The following is a 24,972-nucleotide window of genomic DNA, read 5'->3' as shown; positions in this document are numbered from 1 at the left end:
GAGGGAAAGAAAAGGAAGATATGAATTCAAAGCTTGGGGAGTGGAGAGATCTACAGTGAAAGTTTGACCTGGTGAACCCTTTGAAAGGAAGAAAGTGGAAGAGGCAATGACCAGGTGATTTAAGTCTTACTAATACACAGTCCTTGAGCTGCGCTCTCATTTTTTTTTTGAAGGAAGGAAGAGTTTGAAACACAGGTTACAGTTGAGAAAAAAAACTGAAGATTGTGTTTCTATTTTACGATAATGCTGGAATAGTGAGTAATTGTTGCAGGCTGGCGAACGACTTGGAATACCTCTTGGCAGTGAATGGCTCAACCAGTTATCCATAAACACAAGGCATACAAGCATTGACATATTTTAACTGTGGGGGGTAAAGCCTATTGAAAGGTTAAGTGTGGAGTGAGAGACTGGACCGTTTTATTGGGGACTGGGGCATCAAAGGTTGAGATGAGGTTTCGTTGAACAAAGCATGACATGTCAAATGTCAGTTGGTTTGGATTCAAACTGCAGTTTTAAGTTAGCCAGGGATAGTTTTTCCATGAATGGACATGGAAGGAAGGTGGGTTGGGATGTGGAATGAAGATGTGTGTGGAGACTTCTGGAGGGAAGTGACTTGAGATGTCCTGCTTGCGGTGAGTAGCAAGTCCTGAAAAGTGGCAGAGTTATCTTGGTGATTGTGAATGTGAGGTGGGAATTTTAAATGGAGGGAGAGATTTACAAGTGGATAAGACAACAACAAAGTTGAGATGAAGATTGAAATCAAGGATGAAAAGTTTTGTTTGGAGATTCTGAAAATCCATTCAGATTACTTGCAATATGGTCTTACTGGGAAAAAAAAAAGTTCATTTATGTTTTTGTAAAATTGCTGTACATAAACGCAGTCAAGCAAAGTCAATTAACTACTGCGTTCAATTAATAGGATTTTAATAAAATTGAAATTGCTGCTTTTTTTTGGACTGTTATATAAAATTGATAGGTGAAACACTTTGTAATCCTCACAATGCTATAGCTTTGTAATTTGCAAGGATTTGTGAATTTACTCAATGGCATATGGTCACCTGACTATGAAAGTTACACACCTCTTGGAAGCTCGTTTCCTAAGTCAATTTTAATTGTTAGGAATACCCATTTCTTGGGATGATAAAAATTACTCTATTTCCCCCTTTACTTCAAGGAGAATGTTATCCAAATAATCTTTTACCACATGTGCATGGGTGAGATAATACTTACCGCAAATAGCATATGACTCAGACTGGCATTGAGCTAGCTAATCTTAGCTTGGCCAATTGACTTCCGTGCTCCAGGATCAGGAAGAAGAAAATATTCTGAGGCTCATGTTTCTTATTGCTGTCCAACCTTGCTGGAAATGTTTGCTGACAGTGTCTGTAAGGCTTCTGTATTAAGAACAAACATGTTGCTATTTTGAGTACAAAAGATACCAGTGCACACTATCCATGTGGCAGTAAGGCATTGGTTCTTTGAAAAGACGAGGTATGAGAAAATATGAGCAGATGTGGAACTGATGATTAAACGCAAGAAATGAAGATTTCAGCAGTGGTCCAAATAGGAAAGAAAATTGCTCAATCTGATACCGAGGAGTGAGATGAACCAAATGTTTGATGGGGAGCACTTAAATCTTGGGATATGATTATCACTTTTAATTATGTTACTATTTGAGAAAGGCAAACCAATCGAAAATGGAATTTATGAACTGGCAGAAAGCAATTGCAATGGTATGAGCCAAAGGTTTGATGGGGGAAAACACTTGAAGAGAAATGGGTTATCTTTGGGGAAGATATTTCTGGAAGAGGCTGGATGCATTCCAATAAGGTCTAAACATGTGAGAAAAAGCCAAAGCTGGCTGGATGATATACAGCCTAGTGAAACTTGATGGGGATAACTACTCACCTAGTAATTCTAGTTTGTCATTTGCTGCAGCTTGGCCAGCAGTCCCCACCACTTCAGGATATGCTCATGGTCAGTAACAGCCTTTTTATTTTGTAATTCACTGAAGTGATGTGAACATTGCTGGCTGGCCAGCATTCATTGACTGTTCCTAGTTGCCCTTGAAGGTGGTGGTCACCTTCTTGAATCACTGCAGTTCATTTACTGTAGGTAGACCCACAATGCCATTAGGGAGGGAATTCCAGGATTTTGACCCAGCAACAGTGCTGGAATAGTGATTATATTTCCAATCCAGATGGTGAGTGGCTTGGACGGGAACTTACAGGTGGTAGTGTTTCAATATATCCGCTGCCCTTGTTCTTTTAGATGGAAGTCGTTGTGGGCTTGAAAAGTGTTGTCTAAGGATCTTTCATAAATTTCTGCAGTGTATTACTGAGCGTTAGTGGTGGGGGGGGGGGGGGGGAAGAGTGTATGCTTAAGGATATGGTGCCAAAATGGCGGGCTGCTTTTGTCCTGGATGGTGGCAAGCTTCTTCCATGTTGTTGGAGCTACACTCATCTTGGCAAGTGTGTTATTCTATCGCACTCCTGACTTGTGCCTTTTAATTGGTGGACAGGCTTTTGGGAGTCAATAGGTGAGCTACTCACCACTATATTCCTCGCCTTTCTCTTGCTCTGGAATAATGTGACAAGTCCAGTTAACTGCATTCACTTTGTGCCTATTTCAATTCTTACAGTCCAGGGAATGGGCCACGGTCAGTCCTGAATAATTCCAAGATGTTGTGCTACACTGAACATTGGGCAACAAAAGTACACCCTTTGGTGTTCAAACATCATGTGTCATGAATGATGGGTTGCCTGAGTCGCTTGATTCGTGCAGCTGCAGCTACTATGACAGTCAGCTAGATGATGTGACGTGGCAACAGATTTAAGAGTGTGAACTTCTGTTTCCAATGAATCCATGCCACCTATGTGCTCTCGGAAGCTTCTCTGTTTGTTTCCATTCCACTACATGTACAGTGAAGGGCTGTTTGTGTAGTAGTGTTTGACCTGGTGCACCACTGCATAATAAATATGCTGCAATCAGTGGAAATCCTGCAAGTTCCGAGTAGTGGTGAGTAGTTCCACAGCTGAGAAACACCACAAGCTAGCATGAGAGCAGGGCATAGAGACATCCTGCATGCATAATGACTTGAGCAGCAAGGATTACTTTCCCACGGAGGGAAACCCCTTGCTGATCTTTTGTTTTGAATTCATCCTGATGAAACAATCGAAGTGTTTCATTTGGAAACGTGGAAAGTGAGAATAGAGTAGCAGTTAACCTTGAAATAACTTCAGAGGTGAATGTCCCGTCACCCTTTTATTTACATTTGGAAAGTCCTTGATACTGCTCCAGCTCTGAATGAATGACCTTTTTCGCATTCCTGTTTCTGTCTGTCAGCCAGGGCTCCCTGATTGGAGCTGTTAGTCTGGCCCAATCAGGGAACTTGTTCTGTGAGGTCCACCTGGCTGACTTTGTTACAATCGCAACAAACAAAGGGAATCTAATTTTGTATTGGCATCTAAATAGCAAGAGAGTGGATGTGTTCTGAAGGTGACAGAGGGTTATATATTCTTTTGAAGTACAGAGCAGGCTAAAATGCTTGAAGTGTATATCGAACAAGATGCTGACAAAATATCGGTAAAATTGGAGGTAGTGAAAATAATGGTAGAGTGTAAATTGAGAAGAATGATGTATGGAAAGGCTGGTTATGCTTAAATTGGATAAATTGATTAGTTTATAATCCCAGGTTTCTAAAGGAAATAGTCTTGATGAAAGCTTCATATGGATTATGGCTTGCCATAATCTGCCAATCATCCTGAGATGCCAGAGGATTAGAGTAAGTATGATACCCTAATTCAAGGGAGGGTGTTGGGACATGCCTGGCAGTGGCCTTGTCTTGTATACTTGGCTGTCAAGAAACAGCCCATTTTTATTTCCTTTCCATGCCTTTATTTGCACTTATTTGATATCTCTACTTATCTTTCACCACAGTTAATACCCCTTTATCTTTCTTCTGATGTGAAGATGATGTGCTTTCACATCATCTGTTCCCTTGCTCCTCCACTGCCCCTCTCAAAGGTATAAAAATACTCAGTGTCTAACCGTTTTCAGTTTTGAAGTAGAATGATTACATCCAGTATAATTCTGTTTCTGTCTCCAGATGCTGCCAGACCTGAGTTTCTCCAGCACTTTGTTTTAGATTAGATTACCTACAGTGTGGAAACAGGTCCTCTGGCCCAACAAGTCCACACTGACCCTCTGAAGAGTGACCCACCCAGACCCATTTCCCTCTGATTAATGCACCTAATACTCTGAGCAATTTAGCATGGCCAATTCACCTAACATGCAGATCTTTGGATTGTGGGAGGAAAACAGAGCACCTGGAGGAAACCCAAGCAGACACTGGGAGAATGTGCAAATTCCACACAGACAGTTACCTGAGGCTGGAATCTAACGTGGGAGCCTGGCATTGTGGGGTATCCATGCTAACCACTGAGACACCGTGTTGCCCTTTTCATTTTAGATTTCCAACACCCGTGATATTTTGCTTTTATTCCACTCTTCAAATATCTCTTCAGATTAATGCCACCTCTCTGAAAGTGCAGCACTCAGTCAACATGATGCACATTTATATAATTTTGTGACACAGTAGGTTGAGACAATGCTTTTAATTATTCACCAAGATTTTAATCCTGTGTTTCTATTTGTGTACATTACTAGCTAAAAGGTCCTTAGGCGAGTTCCAAATCTGAGAGAATTCAAAATGGAGACTTGCCTTCTTTAAAGTTTTTTTTGTGTAAAACAGGACAGTTTTTACAATTTCCTCTATATGAATATAGTGTAAGTAAGGCACATGTCACAATTAAAAGTTTGATACTTCTTTCTAAAAAAAAAGGAATAACTCTTCAATTCTTCAGAGATCTTCAGTTAAACTTCAAGCTATTTAATGGCATTTTTATAATCTTTACCTTTTTTAAAGTTGCTTATTTATTTTGATACACCCAACGTTAAACGAGGACATGTTTTATTGTATTTCAATGTTTATTTCCCAATGTAAATCACTCTCATAACCAATACTTATCTGAATGGTAATTCATAACACAGAGTTAATTGTGTGTAGGGTGACAGTTGATCTTATTACAGAAATAATTGCATCAGATTTGCTTGGAGATGGTTAAGTCCTCTCAACTGATATTCAAATGTGTCAAATCCTTGTCTTATGCAATATAGTATCATCAGTGTGAAACGCTCTGCCATTGTAATAAAAACCAGGGACCAACTGGGTAGCTACCAGATAACCCTGACTGAAGTGCAGAAAAAACATTCATCATTTTACTGGTAATTTTAATTTAAATGAGTATTCATCAATGCTGTCATTATGTATTCTGACTGGAATCAATAATCGTACAATCGGTTTTACCGGCCATCTACTCATTTATTCTATGCTATAATTTCAGGCTAATTGCTTCAATTGCATCATAGCCAGTCTGTTCATAAAGGTTGTCCCTCAACTAAAATGAATGAATATGCAAAGTCACAGTCCAGTTCTTGTAGGATTCTTGTTCACCAGCTTTCTCCAATCTTTCTAAGAAGGCAGAAATGATTAGAGTCAATAAATGCATATGGTAGGTGATGAAAATGTGGCATTGAGGAAAGTAAGGATGCTTCTTGGAGGTTGGAATGGAGGCAGTTTGACTAAAGGTTATGTGGGTGAATGGATGGGGAGGGTAAAAATGCTGAGTATCCTGTTGTAAATTGATACAATGCCAGTGTATTTTATTTTTAAAAGTTCATCACAATATCCAAAATCAACCCTTGAAGTTACTTGGTCAAATGACATACAGACAAAGAGCAAAAGTAGGTGACTTAGTCCTTCAACTTTTCTCTGCCATTCAATAAAATCATGACTGATCTGATTTCAACCTCAACTCTACACTACTATATATTCCTGATAGACTTTCATCCTCTTGGTAATCAAGAATCAACCTATGACTTAAAAAATATTGAAGATTCTACATCCACAGCTTTTTTGAGAAAGGGATTCCAAAGACATGCAACTCTTGAGAAAATGCTTTCCTTATTTTAAAACTATGATCCCTAGTTCTAGATTTTCTCTCAAAAAAAACATCCTTTCAACATCCACAAGGTCAAGTCCTCTCAGGAGTTTATTTCAATTAAGTCACCTTAGACTCTTCTAAACTCCAGAGGATACAGGCCTAGCATACCTAGCCATTCTTCATAAAGCAGTCTACTGTTCTAATTCCAAGTATTACACTCATAAGCCTTAGCTGAACTGCTTTCAGTGCATTAAAATCCTTCTGTAAGTACAGTGACTAGTATTGAAACACAGTACTCCAGACGTTTCACCAATGCCCTGTATAACTGAAGTGTAAACTCCCTCCTCTTGTATTTTATTGTGAGGAGAATTAAATTCAACATTCAATTAGCTTTCCTGTTTACTTGCTTTACCTGAATACTAACCTTCTGTGATACATGTACGAAGACATTTAGATCTCTTTGCATCTCAGAGCTCTGCAACCTCTCACGACTTAGATAATAGGTTCTTTCTGCCAAAGTGGATAATTTCACACCCTCTGAAACTACTCTATTTGCTAGATTTTTGCCCATTGACTTAACGTATTTATAACTTTTTTTACACTTTGTCCTATTTACAACTCACTTTCCCACCTACCTTGGTGCCATTTAGTAAATTTAGCTGCCATACCTTTGAACCCTTCATCTAAATCATTGATGTAAATTGTAAAGAGTTGAGGCCCCAGTACTGAACCCCTGTGGCATAACTCTTATGATGTCCTGCCAGCCTTAATTAGACCAATTTTTATTGTTACTGTCTGCTTCCTGTTAGCTAGCCAATTTTCTGTCCATGTTAATATGTTACCCCCAACACCATGAGCTCTTGTTTTCTGCAATAACCTTTTGATGTAACACTTTATCAAATACCTCCTGGAAATCTAAAGACATTACATCCATTGGTTCCCATTTATGCACAGCACAGGGTACTTTCTACTTCAAACAAAAAAAACTTCAATAAATTAGTTAAATATAATTTTCCTTTCCCAAAACTGTGGTTGCTCTTCCTGATAATAAATTTATCCAAGTGCTGTTAGAACAAATTTAATAATTGTTTCTGACATCCTTATGACAGATGTCAAGCTTACTGGCTTGTAATCTTATGTTTTTTTTTTGCCTCCCTCCTTTTATTTTTGAATAAAGGAGTTACATTAGCCATTTTACAATCTAAAGGCACCTTCCCCAAATCTAATGCGTTTTAGAAAATTAAACCCATGATCTGGATTACTGTTTTGTACAGAGTCTCAATACTCCACCCTGCACATATGTCTCATGATTGTGGAAACAATGAGTTGGTATTACCCATGCATTATGCAATGTAACATTAATCAGATTTATTTTGTTATTTGTGGTGATCTCTTATGTTGTTCAGGTGGCGCCTTGTTGAATAGAATCAAATTATTTTAAAAATATCCAACCAATCAGAATGTTCAGGATGTATAAAGATTTGATTGATTGATTGAGAGAATTAGCTTCAAGGAATTCCTCAGTTAACCATTTAACTTAATGGAGTTGACAGTAATGTTAAAATTGAGTGCATATGTCTTTGGCTGTGATAGATGTCAGGGTGAGGAAGTGGCAGGTTGAGTGGGTGGGGGGGGGGGGAGGAGGAAAGTAAGTCAGTAATGTTTTGGTATCAGTTTTCCTTTATCTAAAGTTTTAGTCCAACTATTAAGGCTACTTCAAGGAACATGACAGTACAATCATGAGTTTTACTGATTTAACATGGTTGGAAATGTTTCGTGATTAGTGGGCTAAAGTGCAAATGTTCTTCCCAATTTTCTCATGGTTTCCCAAAGGCATTAGTTTAATTGGCATATATGGTCAGACCTGATTTTTTTAAAAATAAAAATCAGCACTTAACAACAAATTTGGGACTTGTGCTCATAATAGACAGGATCCTCCCTCCCCCTAAGGTGTCATATGCATGGACACGTTAACAATGGATGGCCTTCATTGCATTTAAGTGAGTTTATGTTTCTAAAGCAGATAATTGCATGACAGCAACATATTAAAGCGATAGCTTTTGTGAACTCGTGATCTCTTTATTCAGCATCTATAGTTGTAGAAGTACCCTGTTGCCTCCTTGATGCATGGATAGGCAAGTGTAAGTCCTGAAACGGATGCTGGGGTAAAAAGATAACCATGACACAAAAAACCAGGACCTGCCATCAAAAGGAGTCAGGCTCAGAAAATAGCCTGAAGTTCAAGTCATAGAAATATACTGCACAGAAACAGATACTTCGGTCCAACTTGTTTGTGCCAACCAGATATCTTAATCTGACCTAGTCCCATTTGCCATCTTTTGGCCCATATCTCTTATCAACCCTTCCGATTCATGTACCTGTCCAGGTGCCTTTTAAAAGTTGTAATTGTTCTGCCTCCACCACTTCCTCTAGCAGCTTGTTCCATTCATGCACCAACCTCTGTGAAAAGTTTCACTTCCGACCTTTTTAAATCTTTCCCCTCTCACTTTAACTCTGTGCCCTCCAGGTTTGGACTCCACTACACTGGGGAAAAGGCTATTCACCCTATCCATGCGCTTCATGATTTTATAAACCTCTATCAGGTCACCCCTCACTTTCTGACACTCCAGGGGAAGAAGGAAGTTGAACTCTTGGGATGCTTACAATTGGGTGGGCAGAAGAAAAGTTAAAAGTGCACTGAGGAAAGAGACTGCATTCTTGGGGTGAAAAGATGGGTTTGTTCTTTCCTGGTCCTCCGGTTCCCCTCTTCAACTGCTACCAGATGGCCTCTGTGCTGCTTGAGACTTTTCTCAGAGAAGTTGCTGGTGAACTACGGGGGATCCTTATAAACATTTTAGAAAGCATATGAGATGGTGAAACTGTTCCAAATCATGTGATCGGAACAGCACACCATCAATGTTCTAGGAATACTTTCTACCAGAATCAGCAGCCCCTACTCAACTGGGCTATTGAGTACTCATGAATTATCAACAGCTGGGTATGACCAACCTCCCAGCATTTCAAACATTACTTGGTGCAGGACAATGGGTAAGGCTTGGTAAGGTGTCTACTAGAGGTCAAATCCCACCCACTTCCAACTTACCTGGGATCTGTGAGGCATGCTGGTTCAACTGCAAACATTTGCCCTATCAAGGTGCCAAATTGGTAGATTTCAGGGTTGGGCAAATGCTTCCTCAATATAAGAGTCAAGGGACAGCAGTTAACTAGGAATCCCAATGAGCAAAACATGAGCTGGCATCAGATTCTACTTGCAAGACTGCAGAATTATGCATAGTTCCAAGTGAGGCTGGAGATAAAGCATCATCAGTCACCTCATCTAAGATGACCTACTAATTGGTATTACCATCCAATGCTGTTTGGATAGGGAACTTCTCAACTGTGGTCACTTCTTGATAAAATCAGAGTTTGCCACTGTGGGAAAGCATGGCATTCAATTTGTAGATGACTGCATGATAGCTCACTCTGTGCAGGATATGCAAAGGCCAGTTGATCCCAGATACTTAGCCTGTCCTATAAACATACCCAACGTGAAGGTGCTCCAACAACCTTTCTGGGCCAATTAGGCATCCAATGTGCGCACACAAACTGGGTGACTGAGTTATGTGTATCACTTTCCATATTTCAGGTAATGACCATGTCTTTTTATTTTTCTGTACTTTGGATTATGGAGTGACATGGGAAAAGGACGATTTTAAAATCCAAGGCGAGTGGAAGAGATTGATGCACGGTTTAAAAGCAAGTTACTGACACTCATTGTAAGTGGTGTTTACACTGCTGTTTGTTCAATCAATGGCAGGGAAGGCTACTGCAGACAAGCTTGAGCCAGGGGGTGGGTACAAAGGGAGATTTTGCCATCCTCAAGTAGCTGATTGGTCTGGGGATTGGTGACCAGATCTTAATGACAAAGTCATTCTGCCTGCCAACAACAGCATGATTGGCTCTCAGTTTTCACCACCATTGCCTATATTGAATCCTGGTCAAATGGGAGAACTGTTGGACTAACTCAACCATTTGTCATGAAGTCGAGTCCAGCTTGGAAACCTTTCTCCTGAAGAACCAAATCTGATAGACAGGCCATTGCATCTGGATGTACAAAAAGCAAGCTGTCTAAGCAAGTTCTCGTCTTCTAGTCATCTGGCTAGCACTCAAAGGGCAGCCAAAGGAGAAAGTAAAAGGATATATTCAAGGTTACCCTAAAGCATGGAGGTATTGTCATGCTGATTGGGAGGAGAAAGCCACTCAGTACTGCATCTCCTGATAAAACAAGATGCGAGGCACTGCCAGGCTCTGTGGTGGCAAAGGGAGGAGAGGGAAGCCACCCCGAGATTGCTAATTCCACTTCCCCACACAACAATGTGCCTTCAAGGTTTTATTGCCCTTTAATGTAGCGGATCTGTTAGTTGAGTCCAGCTGCAATTTATAATACATTCGGAGGCTCACTGATGATGTTACCTAGTATGGTGATGAAACATCTGAAAACTAATCTTCCAGCTCAGTGAGCAAGCATACATCCAGAACTGCACTACATATTAGTAACGGTGCTGTTATGGCGAATTTAAACTTGCAATTTCCAAAATGTGGTGACGTGGTATTGTATTGGCACAGAAATATAGACATAGAAGATGTGAGCTGTAGTAGGCAGTTCAGCCTTTCATGTCTATTCTGCCGTTCAGTTTGGTTATGACTGATTGTTGAGCTTAACATGCTAATCCACGTCCCCTCCCTCATACGCCTTCATCCCTTTGACCACAGAGCTATATCTACTTGCCGTTTGAAAGCACAATTTATTGGCTTCAACCATTGCCTATGGTAGTGAATTCTACGGCCTCACCACACCAGATGAAGACATTTCTCCTTTATCATCTGTCCTAAAAGATTGCCCAGGTAAATAGTGCGGTGAAGAAGGCATATGGCGTACTGGCTTTTATTGGTAGAGGAATTGAGTTCCGGAGTACTGAGATCATGTTGCAGTTGTATAAGACTCTGGTGCGGCGGCATCTGGAGTTTTGTGTGCAGTTTTGGTCGCCATACTATAGGAAGGATGTGGAGGCACTGGAACGGGTGCAGAGGAGGTTTACCAGGATGTTGCCTGGTATGGTAGGAAGATCGTATGAGGAAAGGCTGAGGCACTTGGGGTTGTTTTCATTGGAGAAAAGAAGGTTTACGGGTGACTTGATAGAGGTGTACAAGATGATTAGGGGTTTAGATAGGGTTGACCGTGAGAACCTTTTTCCACGTATGGAGTCAGCTAATACGAGGGGGCATAGCTTTAAATTAAGGGGTGGTAGGTATAGGACAGATGTTAGGGGTAGGTTCTTTACTCAGCGAGTCGTGAGTTCATGGAATGCCCTGCCAGTAGCAGTGGTGGACTCTCCCTCATTATGGGCATTTAAGCGGGCATTGGATAGGCATATGGAGGATAGTGGGCTAGTGTAGGTTAGGTGGGCTTGGATCGGTGCAACATCGAGGGCCAAAGGGCCTGTACTGCGCTGTATTCTTCTATGTTCTACGTTCTATTGCAGTCCTTTTCCTTGAGTTATGGCCCCTAGTTCTGGGCTCTCATACCATCAGGAATACCCTTCCTGCATCTAACTTGTCTATTCCTGTTAGAATTTTATCGGTTTAATGAAATCACACTCTTCATTCTTATACCTCCAGTGAATCCACTCCCAGCCAATTCAATCTCTCCTCATACATTAACCCTGCCTTTGCAAGAATCAATTTGGTAAACCTTTGCTGCACTCCCTCGACAGCAAGGTAACCTCCCTTGGATAAGGAGACCAAAATTGCTTACAACATTCCAGGTCCAGCCTGACCAGTGCTCTGTATAATTACCTGTACCTGAACTTGAATCCCCTCACTGTGAAGGCTAATGCACAACCTGCCTTCTTTACTGCCTGCTGCGCCTGCACACTTAGTTTCAGCTACTGGTGCGAGAGGACCCTCTGGTCTTGCCGAACATTCCCTTCTCTCAATTTACAGCCATTGAAATAATAATCTGCCTTCCTATTTTTGCTTTCAAAGTGGATAACCTGACATTTAACCACATTATACTACACATGCCATACGTTTGCCCACTCGTTCTGTCTGTCCACATCACACTGCAACATCTCTGCATCCTCCTCACAGCTCGCCATTCCAGCCAGCTTTGTGTCATCAGCAAATGTTGAAATATTACATTTAGTTCGCTCATCTAAATCATTAATGTATATGGTGAATGCTATTTCTATTCACAATAAGTGTATAAGGTGATGTATAAATCTACAACAGAAGAGAGCAGTAAGAGATATCTCAGCCTGTCTTTTTTTTTTATCCACCTGGGTTTTATGTGCACTCGAAATAAGGAAGTAATGATGATTTGTACTAGCCAACATGGCATTTGTACAGAGCATTCTTAGATAATGACAGCAAGAGCAGATTGTGTAGGGCAAGTTCCATGCCAAATACAAATTAAGATGCAACGTATTGTAGGAAATGCATTCAGAAATTAATTTCTTCTTTTTTTTCCATGATGTGTGTATAAAATTAAGTCATGTGTGACCTTCAATTGATTTGTTGCCAACTGGTTTGCTGCTCAAGACAATTGAGAAAATATTAGTGAGGTAAAGCAGAAGTAAACCTTCAAAATTCATTGTGCTCCAGCTAGACATGGGTTGATGTGACAATGGCTTATCTTGCAGAAGGTCAGCCAAATGTAATCTTTAGCTCATGAGGGAAAGAAGCAGCTCAAGGAGAGAGATTTCTTTGCTTGAAAGTGAGGCTACCTTAATCTTAATGCAGCTTTTGAAAAAGAAATTCATTTGTAGTTCTGAATTTAAGAATATGTTCAATATTCACTATTCAATAGTAAATATTATATTGGTAACAGAGGCATTTGAGGACATTATAAATAGAGTCACAACTTGGACCATTTAATGAAAGGCATCTGGAGCCAGAATTCCAAGTTTTCTTTGATCTGTTCATATTTATTTTCTTAGTAATATAATATTATCAAAGCAGGCTCTTGCCATTGAGGAAGTCTGCCATATATGGCAATGTTTGTTAAATTATATAAGCAATTGCAATGTGTGATGTTATATATTTCATAGGAAGGGACAAACAGGGATTTTTTCACAATTATGAAATAAGATTTAAACTGTTCCAAGCCTCCAAAGATATTTCATAAGTCAACTGCATCATTTTTTGAATGTGTCATTATGGTCTCTTTGGTTTTTGTTTAAACAGGAAACCTTTTGAAAAACAAAATTTCCAAAGCTCCGTCATATCCAAACATAGCAAACTGCAAGCATCCAATTTAGGTAGAGGAGCAGAAGCAGGCTATTTAGCCCCTTGAGCCTGCTCTACCATTTAATAAGATAATAACTGATCAGATTGTAATCTAACTTCATAGTCCCATCTATCCTTTCGGGAACTTATTGCCTCTCGCTTACCAGGAATCTATCCAGCACACCCTGAAGAATATGCAAAGACTGTGTTTCTGCCATCTTTTAAATTAGATAATTATGAAGACTCACTATCCACAGGGATTAAAAAAAAAATCACTACCATCCATCTTAAGTGGGCAACCTGTAGTTTTTGAATGATGACCCCTTGTTTGAGATTCTCCTACAAGAGGAAATGACCTCTTCACATCTGCTCCATCAAATCTCCTCAGGATACTGTTTCAATCATTTCACCTTATTCTTGTTTACAAGTCCTTAGTCTGTCCAATCTTTTCTCATTAAACCACCTAAGCCAATTGCCAGTCTTTCTACACCTTTTCTGAAATGTTTCCAATAAATTTATATACTACTTTTATATAAGAGCCCAGTACTAAAGCAGTACTGTAGATGTGGTCTCGTCGGTACCCTAATAATCAACGAATCATGCAGTACAGAAGAGCCCTTAGGCCATTGAATCTGCACTGACAACATCTACTCAATGTCCACTGGACCCACTTGCCATCACTTAGTCTGTAGCCTTGAATTTTAAGTCTCATTCAAATGCTTTTTAAAGATTAGTTAGGGCAGGAAACCTTACAATCTCAAGGCACTGCATTCCAGATTCCTACCTACCTCTGAATGAAAACACATGTTTCCTCAAATCCTCCCTCAAACCACCTGTCTTTCACATTAAAATTTATAACCCTTTGTTATTGACCCTTCAACTAAGAGCAGCTGCTTTTTATCTCCTTATGCCCACCCCTCATTATCTTACGCACCTCAATCCAGTTCACTCTTGGCCTTCTCTGCTCCACCTTATTTAGCATCTCTTTGTAGCTACTGTGCTCCATCCCAGATAAATCCTGTTTAATCTCCTCTGCAACCCCTCCAGTGCAATCACATCCCTCCTATAGTGTGATGACTCAAACTGTTCATGGTCCTCGAGCTATGGCCTAACCAAAGGCAAGTGTCCCCTGTGTCATCTGAATGACACTATTAACTTGTTCTCCTTCCTTCAAGGATCTGTGGAAAAGTACATCAGATCCCTCTGTTCCTCTGAACTTCCTAGTGACTTGCCATTCATTGAGCATGACTGTGGATTTTTACTCAAAATGGCTAAATATCAAATTTGGCAAGTCTCATCGAGGATTTTCTCTCTGTGAGCCTTGTGAAATTTCTCATGCTACTTTCCCAAACTCTCCTCATTACCAATGAACCATTGTCATTATTGTTCCCCACTTGCCGTATTCTCCCTCCTGCCACAGGTGTAAATGCTGGCATGTGTTGGGATTTCCTGGGACTTTTGGCACCGGCAGCATCTTTGAAGCCCAACCATGTACCTGAGCATTGGAAGCTGAGCTATGTTTCCTGTTCTTTGCCCCAGACCTATTTGACAGAGAGAAATTGGTTCCCCTCTGACATGGGCCTTGAGATCCTGTTGTTAAAACATACATTCATGGACAGGTAGTGTCTAGCACTTAAATAACTAGTAAATAGTTTACAATTTTAAAAAAAACTACATAATTTTGATTGCTGTGGAAGCTTTTGCTGTCAATGTTTGTTTGTTTTTTGCCACGTTACATTCCTATTCATTACTATACTTTAATGTAATATTCCTAACATATTCTCACTTTGCTTATCAGTTTTTTGTTTAGTCCTACATTGTTGTATTTTGTCAGAATTATTGCTGTTTCGGGCAACTTCTATGCTTGCTCTTTTAATCATGAGAAAATCTGAATTGTGTTTATAAATAACGCAAACAGATTCTAAATTGTTCTTCTGCTGTGAAATCCTCTTTTATTAATGTACTGATCCCATTCCTTACCAGCACAACTCATCCACTTTTTTCCTTCTTACCTGTCCTTAAGTTAAATATCGTTGAATAGTCCTCGTCACCATGCAACTATGTTTCCATACTTGCAATTGGATCACATGCTTGTATCTCTTAAATCATCTACCTTATTGTGAATTTTGTCTTTTTTGTCTTTTCTCCTTATAAAGCATACTCTGCTCAACATTTTTCTTTCGCCTGTCTTCAAATCTCACCAGAATTTTTTTTCAAACTTTTGATTACCAACTTCACTTCCTTCCAATTTGGACTCCGTTTCCCATCCCTTGGCAAACTAGTTTAAACCCACTCCAATGACACTAGCAAGGCTCCCTGAAGGGAAATCAGTCCCCACTCCATTACAGTGCAACCTGTTCAGTTTGTCCAGATCCTCCTATCTGTCCTGATCCCATTCCTCAGAAACCTGATGCCCTCCCTCATAGATCACTTCACCAGCTATGTACGCAAGATATAATCCTGAGATGACTGCTGTTCCTTACTCTTTGAAATGTGCATTCAGGCCGTCATCCCTCTTCCTCCCTATGTCACTGGTACCAATGTGGGCCACAAAACCTGGCTGGTCACCCTCCTGTAGAAGGATGACTTAGAGCTGCTCCATGACATCCTTGACTTTGGCACCAGGGAAGCAACATACCATCCTGTATTCACAATTATTACCACAGAAGTGCCTGCCTGGTCCCCTAAAATGTAGAATTGTCTGGAATTATTGTTGGTTTATTCTACTTCCCCCTTCCCATGATGCCATCCACTTCTAAAATGTAATGCCAAATAGCAAGCAAGATACACTGAGGGAACTCCTGCACTACCTGACCAGTTTTCCAAAATTTTCCAAAGCTTTCCTAGTCATTACCCTTCCTTCTCTGCCTGTATGCTTCTCATCTGTGGTGTGACCACATCTCTGTGTAGTATCCATGTAGTCCTCTGCCTCTCAGATGCACAACAGTGACTCCAGTTGTAGCTTTAGTTCTAGAAGCTGAAAGCTCAACCTTGTGCAGATGATCATACTTCCTACAGGTGTTTTCTAGGACACATATGTCTCTGGCTTTATGCCTTCCACAGGATTGACACCCCATTTGGCCCTTCTGACCTGTCATCCTGTACCTTTTTTTAAATACTTTTTGTTACTTCTGATTAAATATGGTCTCGGTATGAAAATTTAGTGAGCTGTTTCTCAGGAAGAGGGGAAAAAAAGTCTGGAGACTGAAATCATATACCCACCTTTGACTTTAAACATCAGTGAGTAGGTTTGATCAGTATTTCCAAATATGTGCATTCCCTGCATTCCTGTTATGCTGCTATTGGTCTAAGTACAGGTAGACCTTTTGATTCATACCTTATTTCCTCTCCCACTTGTACCTCCTCTGGAGATCTCCTCTGCAGATCTTAAAGTAAACCTGAATTAAAGAACCTCTTTTCCCCCACCCCAAATTTCCTGTTATTCATTTCAATGGAGTCTCCCTGGGCAAAGTCTGTCTCACTGTGTGGTTTATTCTGAGATGACAGAAGATAATGTGTCATGTGGGTGGCTGATACTTATGAAATAAATACCTAGGAGGTCCCTATATGCATGTCACCAACAGTCAACTCTTTTGCTAAAACTCTAATCTCTAATACCTCTTCTTAATTTGTGAATCTGTGGAGCCCCACGTCCAAATCTCTTTCCTTCTCCCTCCTATTCTGTGCTCTTTTCTGTAATGAGGGCAAGTGGAGACCTTTTGAGTGACTGCAATAGCACATATTCACCTGATGGTTACAAAGATTTTAGTGAATCTATGTATGAGGAAGAGGTATAAAATTAGATGGAGATAATTAAGAATGGTAGATGGGATTTATATAAGTGTAGATTATGGTGTAGGCTTGAAAATACTGAATCAAGTCAAGGATAGTACTTGGTAGGACTTGATGAATGTGCAATTGTAATCACTTTCCTTCATCTTGTTGTCATCAGACCGCATTCTAAACAAAATCAATTAGTGCGGCTATTAATTGGCAGTCACATATCCAGGATCAAGATTAGTTTATTGTAAACAGCCACCATCAATCTGAGACACATCTGCCCATTCAGATGTGAATCCACAACATATAGTCAGTGTTCACAACATGTGAACTTCTGTTAACAGGAGAAATATCATCTTATCCATAGCTCATGTGACATGATTCCTGAAACATGTCTGTGGTATTGTTTGTAGATTAATCTAATTATGCACAGATTTAACTAGCTTTATTTTGATTAGGTCGGCAGTAAAATTAATAAATTGGAGCACTGATCTTAACTTCAATGCAAGGTGATGGAGGTATTGATTAAGTATCAACAACTGATTCATAGCAGTATACCAAGTTTTTTATAAAGATTGGACATTAAATATACCATGTTAACAAGTATGAAAAGGGCAGTATGCATGACTCTTGTCAAATCTCCAGCCAACAAATGCCTGGAATAATTCATTGTGATGTGAACAAAAATTCTTCAGGGTTTACTTGATGTGAAAATTATTTGGAAATGATGTAATCTAAAAATGGAAACAATTTTATATTACACAAGCCCAAGCCTTGATCAAGTTTGGAAAAACTGCTTGCTAGTTAAGTGGCCAAAAGTTACCAAAAAGCATTGATTCAAGTGTAAACCTTACATAATGCAATGCAGCACAACACATCCAACTGTGAAAGTGTTTCACATACACCTGCTGCCAAATGTTTTATAACAACTCAATTTTCCATTCTCTGTTAACTGGAATAACTTTAGTAAGAATGAAAGTTTATCTTGTTTCTTTTAACTCAGTAAGCAATGCATTGTTTTGGACGAGATGTTTTTTAAGCTTACAAACTTTGTATGATCAATGAATTGAACATGCAAGTCTGGTAATGCAATGATTATAGTTTCTCAACAGTTTATGCTTCATCAGATTTTGAGCAAAGGTTAATCACCGTATTCGGGTATTAAGTTTCCTTTTAAAACTTAGCAATTTGAATGGAAAAGTAAAGAGCATTATTTTATTTCACTATTTTGCTGAACAGTAATCCTTGGAAAATTTATGAAATCTTCATTCAGATATAAAAAATTTTACATTTGTTATGCATTTACAGATATTTACTTTTTTAGCCTTTTATATGTTTGATTTGCAGCAATTCCACCTCTTACATCAGATGACATGGCCTGTTAGTTTTAATTATGGTTTTCAAAAAGTACTGTATATGCATGTGAGTTTGGGGAGTATGAGGAAAGTCATGTATATCAGTACTCCAAAAAGAATCTGGTTGTGTAGTTTGAGTCACAAGGCAATGAACCACATCGGTGGGAAGCTGAACTAAAATGAGATGGAATTTGCTGTGGATATTCATTGTACTCTATGTCCTTTTGAGATCTATTGAGTGAGTGCTGGTGATAAATCACATGTCTGGAGTTGTGCCAGTCGGAGAACATGCTTCTGCAGTGCCAAAAAAAAGTTTGGTTTCAGTGGCATTATCAAATATGTAATTTAATAGAAAGGTATTAAGCAGGAATTTAATGTGTGCCCTTGACTTTTCAATTAATTTCTCTACTCAGCATTGTCTTCATGTCTACAAAGGCTATCATATCAATTTTTAAAAAAAACAGGGTATGACAGTCTTTTTAACTTTGATTTCATATGCTCCCTGAGACTGATTGCTGGCCTGATCTGCTAAGCATAAAAAATGATATAGTAGTTGAGCTGCAAATTGTTACTACAAAGATCTTTCAGAAGAAGCAAACACTAGAACTGGTCAACCTCAAACTTTTAAAACTTCGCAATTAGTGCTTTAAAAGAAACACTGGCATTACAGCACAAGTTTGTTCTTTACATGTTCCTTAATGACATTTATTGCAAATGTTAAAGGAGCAGATTGATCGTCTAGTACGCACAATTGTTCTATTGGAAGATATTTTAGAATTTGCAAATAATCTTTTGGTTAGGCTTTGTGCAAGAAAAATCAATAACTGCAAGAAGAAAAATGCATGAGATAAGAATGGATGATTAAATTAGATGATATAATATCATTAGATTAGATTCCTGACAGTGTGGAAACAGACCGTTCGGCCCAACAAGTCCACACCGACCCTCCGAAGAGTAACCTACCCAGACCCATTTCCCTCCCACTAATGCACCTGAAACTATGGGCAATTTTGCACGGCCAATTCACCTAACTTGCACGTCTTTGGACTGTGGGAGGAAACCAGAGCACCCAGAGGAAACCCACGCAGACACGGGGAGAATGTGCAAACTCCACACAGGCAGTTGCCCGAGGCTGGAATTGAACCTGGGACCCTGGTGCTGTGAGGCAGCAGTGCTAACCACTGAGCCACCGTGCCACCCCATGGATACTCATGGATCAATTCTAGTGATCGACGGGGAGGCAATGGCCTCGTGGTATTATTATTAAACTGTTAATCCAGAAACCCAAGCAATATTCTGGTAACCCATGTTGGAATCCAGCTGTGGTAGGTGGTCGAATTTGAATTCCAATTTTTAAAAAAAATTTAGAACTAAGAGTCTAGTGATGGACCATGAATCCATAGTTGGAAAAGGTTCAGTAATGTTGCTTAGGGAAGGAAACTGCCATCCTCAGAGTCTAGCCTTCATGTGACTCCAGACCCACAGCAATGTGGTTGACTCTTAACTGCCCTCTGGACAATGATGCTGCCTAGTTAGGGACTACTTCATCCCATGAATGAATTTTTTAAAAAGCACAGAAAAGGACTCGTTGAACAATTTGTGTCTGCACTGGTCATATTCAAAGGCTTTGGCTAATATTCTCGAGACACTGCTTCAAATCTCACCACGGCAGCTGGTGGAATTTAAAGGAAATTAAAATCTGGAATTGAAGGCTAAAGTCAGTAATGACGACCATGATAAACAAATCATTCGCTGTAAATACCCATCTGGTTTAATGTCCTTTAGGGAAAGAAATCTGCTGCCTTTCGTCTGGCTGCATGTGACTCTGGATCCAAGCAATGTGGATGACGTTTACCCGCCTTTAACGTGGCTAAGCAAGCCTTTCAGTTCAAGGGCACAAATAGGATGAGCAATGAATGTCAGCTTTGCTTGTGATGCTCACGTCCCTGAAAGAATATATTTTTTTCAAAATGAAAGTAAGTTTCTCCTATCTTTTATATTTAGTTCCGCGTTTCTCAAAAGGTTCTATAAATATTTACAGGGGTCTGACATTCAGGCTGACTTTACATTTGAGTAGCTGTGTCCAAGGATAATCAAATGAGTGGTGGTCAGAGGTGTGCTCTTGCTCTCTTGTTGCTCAGTTCATATTCTCCTTAGTCCGTGCTGCTGCCTTCTCCATTTCGCTCACAAAGATAGGCCGATTGTAATGAGAAACTGGCACACCCATCTCATCAAGCATAATACTTGTTTTCTTAAACCCATTATTAAAACACATTTGTACTTTTAGATTGAATAGCTATATTTGTCTTGTAACAAATGTAAGCACACAATTGTCAGGCACAGAATTACTACCTGGGCTGCTGACATACTGTATGATGATTTGCGTAATTAGAATTGACCTTTTTATTCAAATATATTCAAGAACTTTATACTGTTAATCCACAGTCTGTACACCGTCTTTTTTAATGTCAGTTGATCTATGCTTGATCAGTTCTGCACAATTTTTATCACCACTTTATTAAAAGCTGAATTGCACAGCAAAATGCATTGATTTTGTCAGTTTGCCCCAATGAGTGTTTTAAATACGTTTTTAATTTTTTGTACATAAATACTGAAGTTTGAATATGCCAGAATGGCGACGTTAGTGAAAACTTTGTAAAACAGTTGGTGCCTCTTTCAGCAATATCAGATTCACAATTGTGGAATATTTAGATGTAAATGAGATGAAGGTCTTTAATCCTGTTTTGAAATTTTCTTTCAAAATTTTAGTTTGCAAACCACTTATAGAAACAATAAGTAAACACAAGAAGTGACATTTGTATTGAGAAGGTATAAATACTTTTCCTGTAAATATTAAGAACCTGAATACTTGCCGGGCAGATTTCAGGGCACTTTGGTTTGGTCAGTGATAATAAAGTGAAGTCCAAAAAAAGATTGAAGGGTATTTAAAAATGTCCATTTCCAAAATATGCTTTTGTAGGTATGCCAATAATATTAATTTGAGGATCTCCAAGATGTGATACTTAAATAAGTGCACTCGTGTTTGGCAAACGTCAATTTGAATTTATGTAATGCTCAGCAAAGCACAAATAACCCCACTTGATAAACTGCAGTATTTTGTGAAGTGCAGTGACTGCTTTTCTGTAGGCATGACAATGGCTTTCTGAAATCTGTTCTGCAGCAGCAATATCCTCCAAGGTACTGTGATATACATGAAATAATCTGTTATTGAAGGTGGGTGGAGACAATGTGTTTGCTCTTGTTTGTTAGACTATATTTAGCTTGAGAGAGATTATTTACTAATAGATGATTCAGATCCTTTTCCCTGGAATTTTTAAAGGACCCATAAATGTTGGAAGGTGAAGTGAATCAATCTTTATAAATATTTACGAATGTTGTCAACTTTGTTTAGAATGTTGGTGGTTGGTTGATTTTTTTTTTAAGGTTTTCATTTGTTCCACCAACATGGCAGAATGTCACAGATGTCCAGTGCTTTCAGAACATGTTGTTTAATATGGATTGGCCTGAAGTCTTTTTAGTGAGATGGAAACTCTTGATGAAACTATTCTTTATACGCTTTGGGTTGTCCAGCACCAACCAGGCAAGGAAACATCTCGAGGAAGACCTGTGTAATTGTAATAATGTTGCATTAAAATAGCTATTGTAGAGGTAAGCACTCTGCATATCACCTTCTCTTAAGGTGAGAGACTACCAAGACAGTACATTTAGAGAACAAACTGCTCTCAAATAGGGGCATGGAATTGTTCATGTCCATGGTGATTGGAATAATTAAGTGATTAAAAGAAAGTATGGGAAATGTGCCTTGGTAATGGCTACATAATTTACAATAATGAACATAAATTATTTAGAGTTTCATTTTGGGGGTCGTTTGCAGGCAAAGACTTTCCGTTGCAGGTGGGAGGGAGAAATTTGAGGAACAGAATGAGATGTGTACCAAATACTGATTCCCGCAGAAGGATATTTAAAATTCACCATGCCAAACTAAGGTCTGCTTTTTTAAAATTGGAATATTACTTTAAATCTGGATTTGCTTTGCTATGAAAGTGTAAAATGACATTTTGCAAAGTGGAGATTCTGAGGTGTTCAGAAGTGGAAATTCATAGACTTCACTTGGACACTTTAGGGCTGGATTTTCCTATCCAAGATGGGAAACGAGCAGGATTTGCTCCTGAGTCAGAAACCTACCTTTGTCATAAATGCAGCTGGCAGCCATTTTGTTTTCTGCAATTCAAGCCTTGGTTTGTTAACGGCCTACCTTTGAATTAGGCGAGATCGGAGGGGGCCTGTCTCTGAGCAAGACAAGGGGAACCTGTAAAAGGATTCTTTAAGCTTCCTGTATATGAAAAAAGTAGAATTGTTTCTATAGTATATAAATCATCAGTCATTAACCTGTACTGTTATCTTGGTAAATTCCCTTCTGCCATTCCCAAATCCAGTACCCCAGAAAACATTGTTGTGCAGCCTTATTGCTGGAGGTTTAATGCAATCTTTGTATAAGATGTCACGATTATTTTTTCCTTAATATTTATCCCATATGGACTGCCACACTTATGTCTTTTCCCAGGCCTTCAATAGCTCTTCTATTCTTTCCTCATTGTCTACAACTCTAAGCAAGGAAAGTGACTCTGACATTTGTACCATGCCATGAACTCATAAAGGTTTATTCTCTCCTGACGTCCCTTCAACTTGCTGTGTGTCATCTTCATATCTGAAAGATTGAGTTCAAAAGGCCAACTGCTTCTACCAAAGTTACAAAATGTCTCAAAGGCAGCCTTTTATTGAACCCTTCTGTAGTTTGATTTGGCCTAGCAGGCACAGGTTAGGTTTTTGCCCCAAGCATCGAATTTCCTGCTCTTGAGATGCTGCCTGACCTGTCCTTTTCCAGTACCACTCTAATCTCCAGCATCTGCAGTACCCATTTCTGCCTAGCCACCGGATAGTTCCAAGCCTGGCGCCTCCTCTGTTCTCTCAAAAACCACTGACACTGAAAATAAGGTAGAAATTGATTTGAGAAGTTGCTTCCACCAGCAGTTAGATGTAGCTGTCATTTCCTTCCTGACTGCCAAAATTTCCAGCTTGATTTGGAATGGCAAAATTTGGTCTTTGGTAACGTGTGTCCGCCATTGTGCTTAATGACAAGTTTAATCTACAAATTCCAAATAATCATACAGTAGTGACAACTGGAGAATATTGAAGGATGAAGCCTCCAGGTGTAGTCTGAACAGCAAAGGAGGGCAAATTGAGAAATTGTTTCGAATCATCCGGATCAGCTATGTACATGCTGCAGCTTCTCCACTACCTTCAAGGCACAAGTTAGAGTTTAATGGAATATTGTCCGCTTGCCTAGATGGTGGCAGCTGCTTCATCAGCTGAAGGATCAGCCCATTTATCTACTTAAGTCTCTCATCTCTCCACCACCAATGCACCGTGGTCAGAATGTGTTACCTACAGGATGCACTGCAGTATATTGCCAAAGCTGTTTTTGACAGTGTGACCTCTGCTGTTTTGAAGGACAAGGGATCAGATGCATAGGAATACTGTTAGGCCGAAATCCACGAAGTCTCTGACTTAACAGTGTCGTGGGATTACTTTTGCTTCATGAGTTGCAGTGGATCAAGAAGAAGGATTGCTGCCAAATTCTTAAGTACAATTAGAGATGTACGATGTATGAACTGCTGTGCTGTTACTAAGAATACATTGTTTTAAATGAATATGATGGATGTATTTAGGAAGGTATACTGTAGCTATGAATGCCTGTGGTTTTTGGGAAAATAAACCAGCAGCAGATAACGAATATAATCTGTGCCAGTCATGTATTTGTCCAAGGATTCTCTGAATCTAAATCTGTGAGGAGTCGAGAGCTGATCTAGTGGTCTGCAGGGTGTTAGCAGTGAGTAAAGGTTTTAGTTGATGATGTAACCTGATATTTAATGTTTTTAACTGAACTGATGACTATTAGCAGTGTCGATAATAAATTAATCAGTCAAACTGATCAGGCATCGTTAAAGATTTCTGAAATCTATGGTTCTCGATGAGCAAAGATCTTCTCATGAAACGTCAATGTTAAATGAATGACACATGGCAGGAGTGGGACAAGAAGCCTCTCTGATAGCAAGATGCCAAGATTTAAAGGATATCGTCGTAGCATCATAGAATCCCTACAGTGTGGATGCAGGCCATTCAGCCCATCGAGTCCACAGTGACTCTCTGTAGAGCATCACACACAGACCCACTTCCCTACCTTATTCCTGTAACCCTGCAATTTCCCATGTCTAATCCACCTAGCCTGCACATTACTTGGCTGTGGGAGGAAACCAGAGCAGTCGGAGGGAACCCACACTGACGTGGGGCAAATGTGAGGGTGGGGTTGAACCTGGGCTCCTGGCGCTGAGGCAGCAGTGCTAATCACTGTATCATCCTGCTGCCCAATTCCTTTAGGAAATATTTTTCTTTGTAAAATGAAAGCTTTCAGTGTAGAACTTGTATTTAAAAAAATTCTTCTGTGGCTACCTTCACACAGTAGC

The 24,972-nt window shown here is 39.6% G+C and overlaps 1 protein-coding gene across 3 annotated transcripts in view; it reads left to right on the top strand.

The window, feature by feature from the left end:
- Positions 1-24,972, top strand: part of bzw2 (basic leucine zipper and W2 domains 2) — a 76,094-nt gene that overhangs the window by 12,738 nt on the left and 38,384 nt on the right. The window contains exon 2 of one of the 3 annotated variants that reach the window (XM_087987105.1): positions 20,213-20,403. The exons of the other annotated variants lie outside the window; for them this stretch is intronic. The gene's annotated coding sequence lies outside the window, so the exon portion shown is untranslated. The remainder of the gene's footprint in view (positions 1-20,212; positions 20,404-24,972) is intronic. 3 annotated transcript variants of the gene reach the window in all.

The sequence above is a fragment of the Chiloscyllium plagiosum genome, unplaced genomic scaffold, assembly GCF_037043375.1.
Source record: "Chiloscyllium plagiosum isolate Xiang-an unplaced genomic scaffold, Cpla_swu_hap1 HiC_scaffold_5, whole genome shotgun sequence".
NCBI lineage: Eukaryota > Metazoa > Chordata > Chondrichthyes > Orectolobiformes > Hemiscylliidae > Chiloscyllium > Chiloscyllium plagiosum.
The sequence above is the reverse complement of the archived record's forward strand: the minus strand, read 5'-3'. Positions and strand labels throughout refer to the sequence as shown.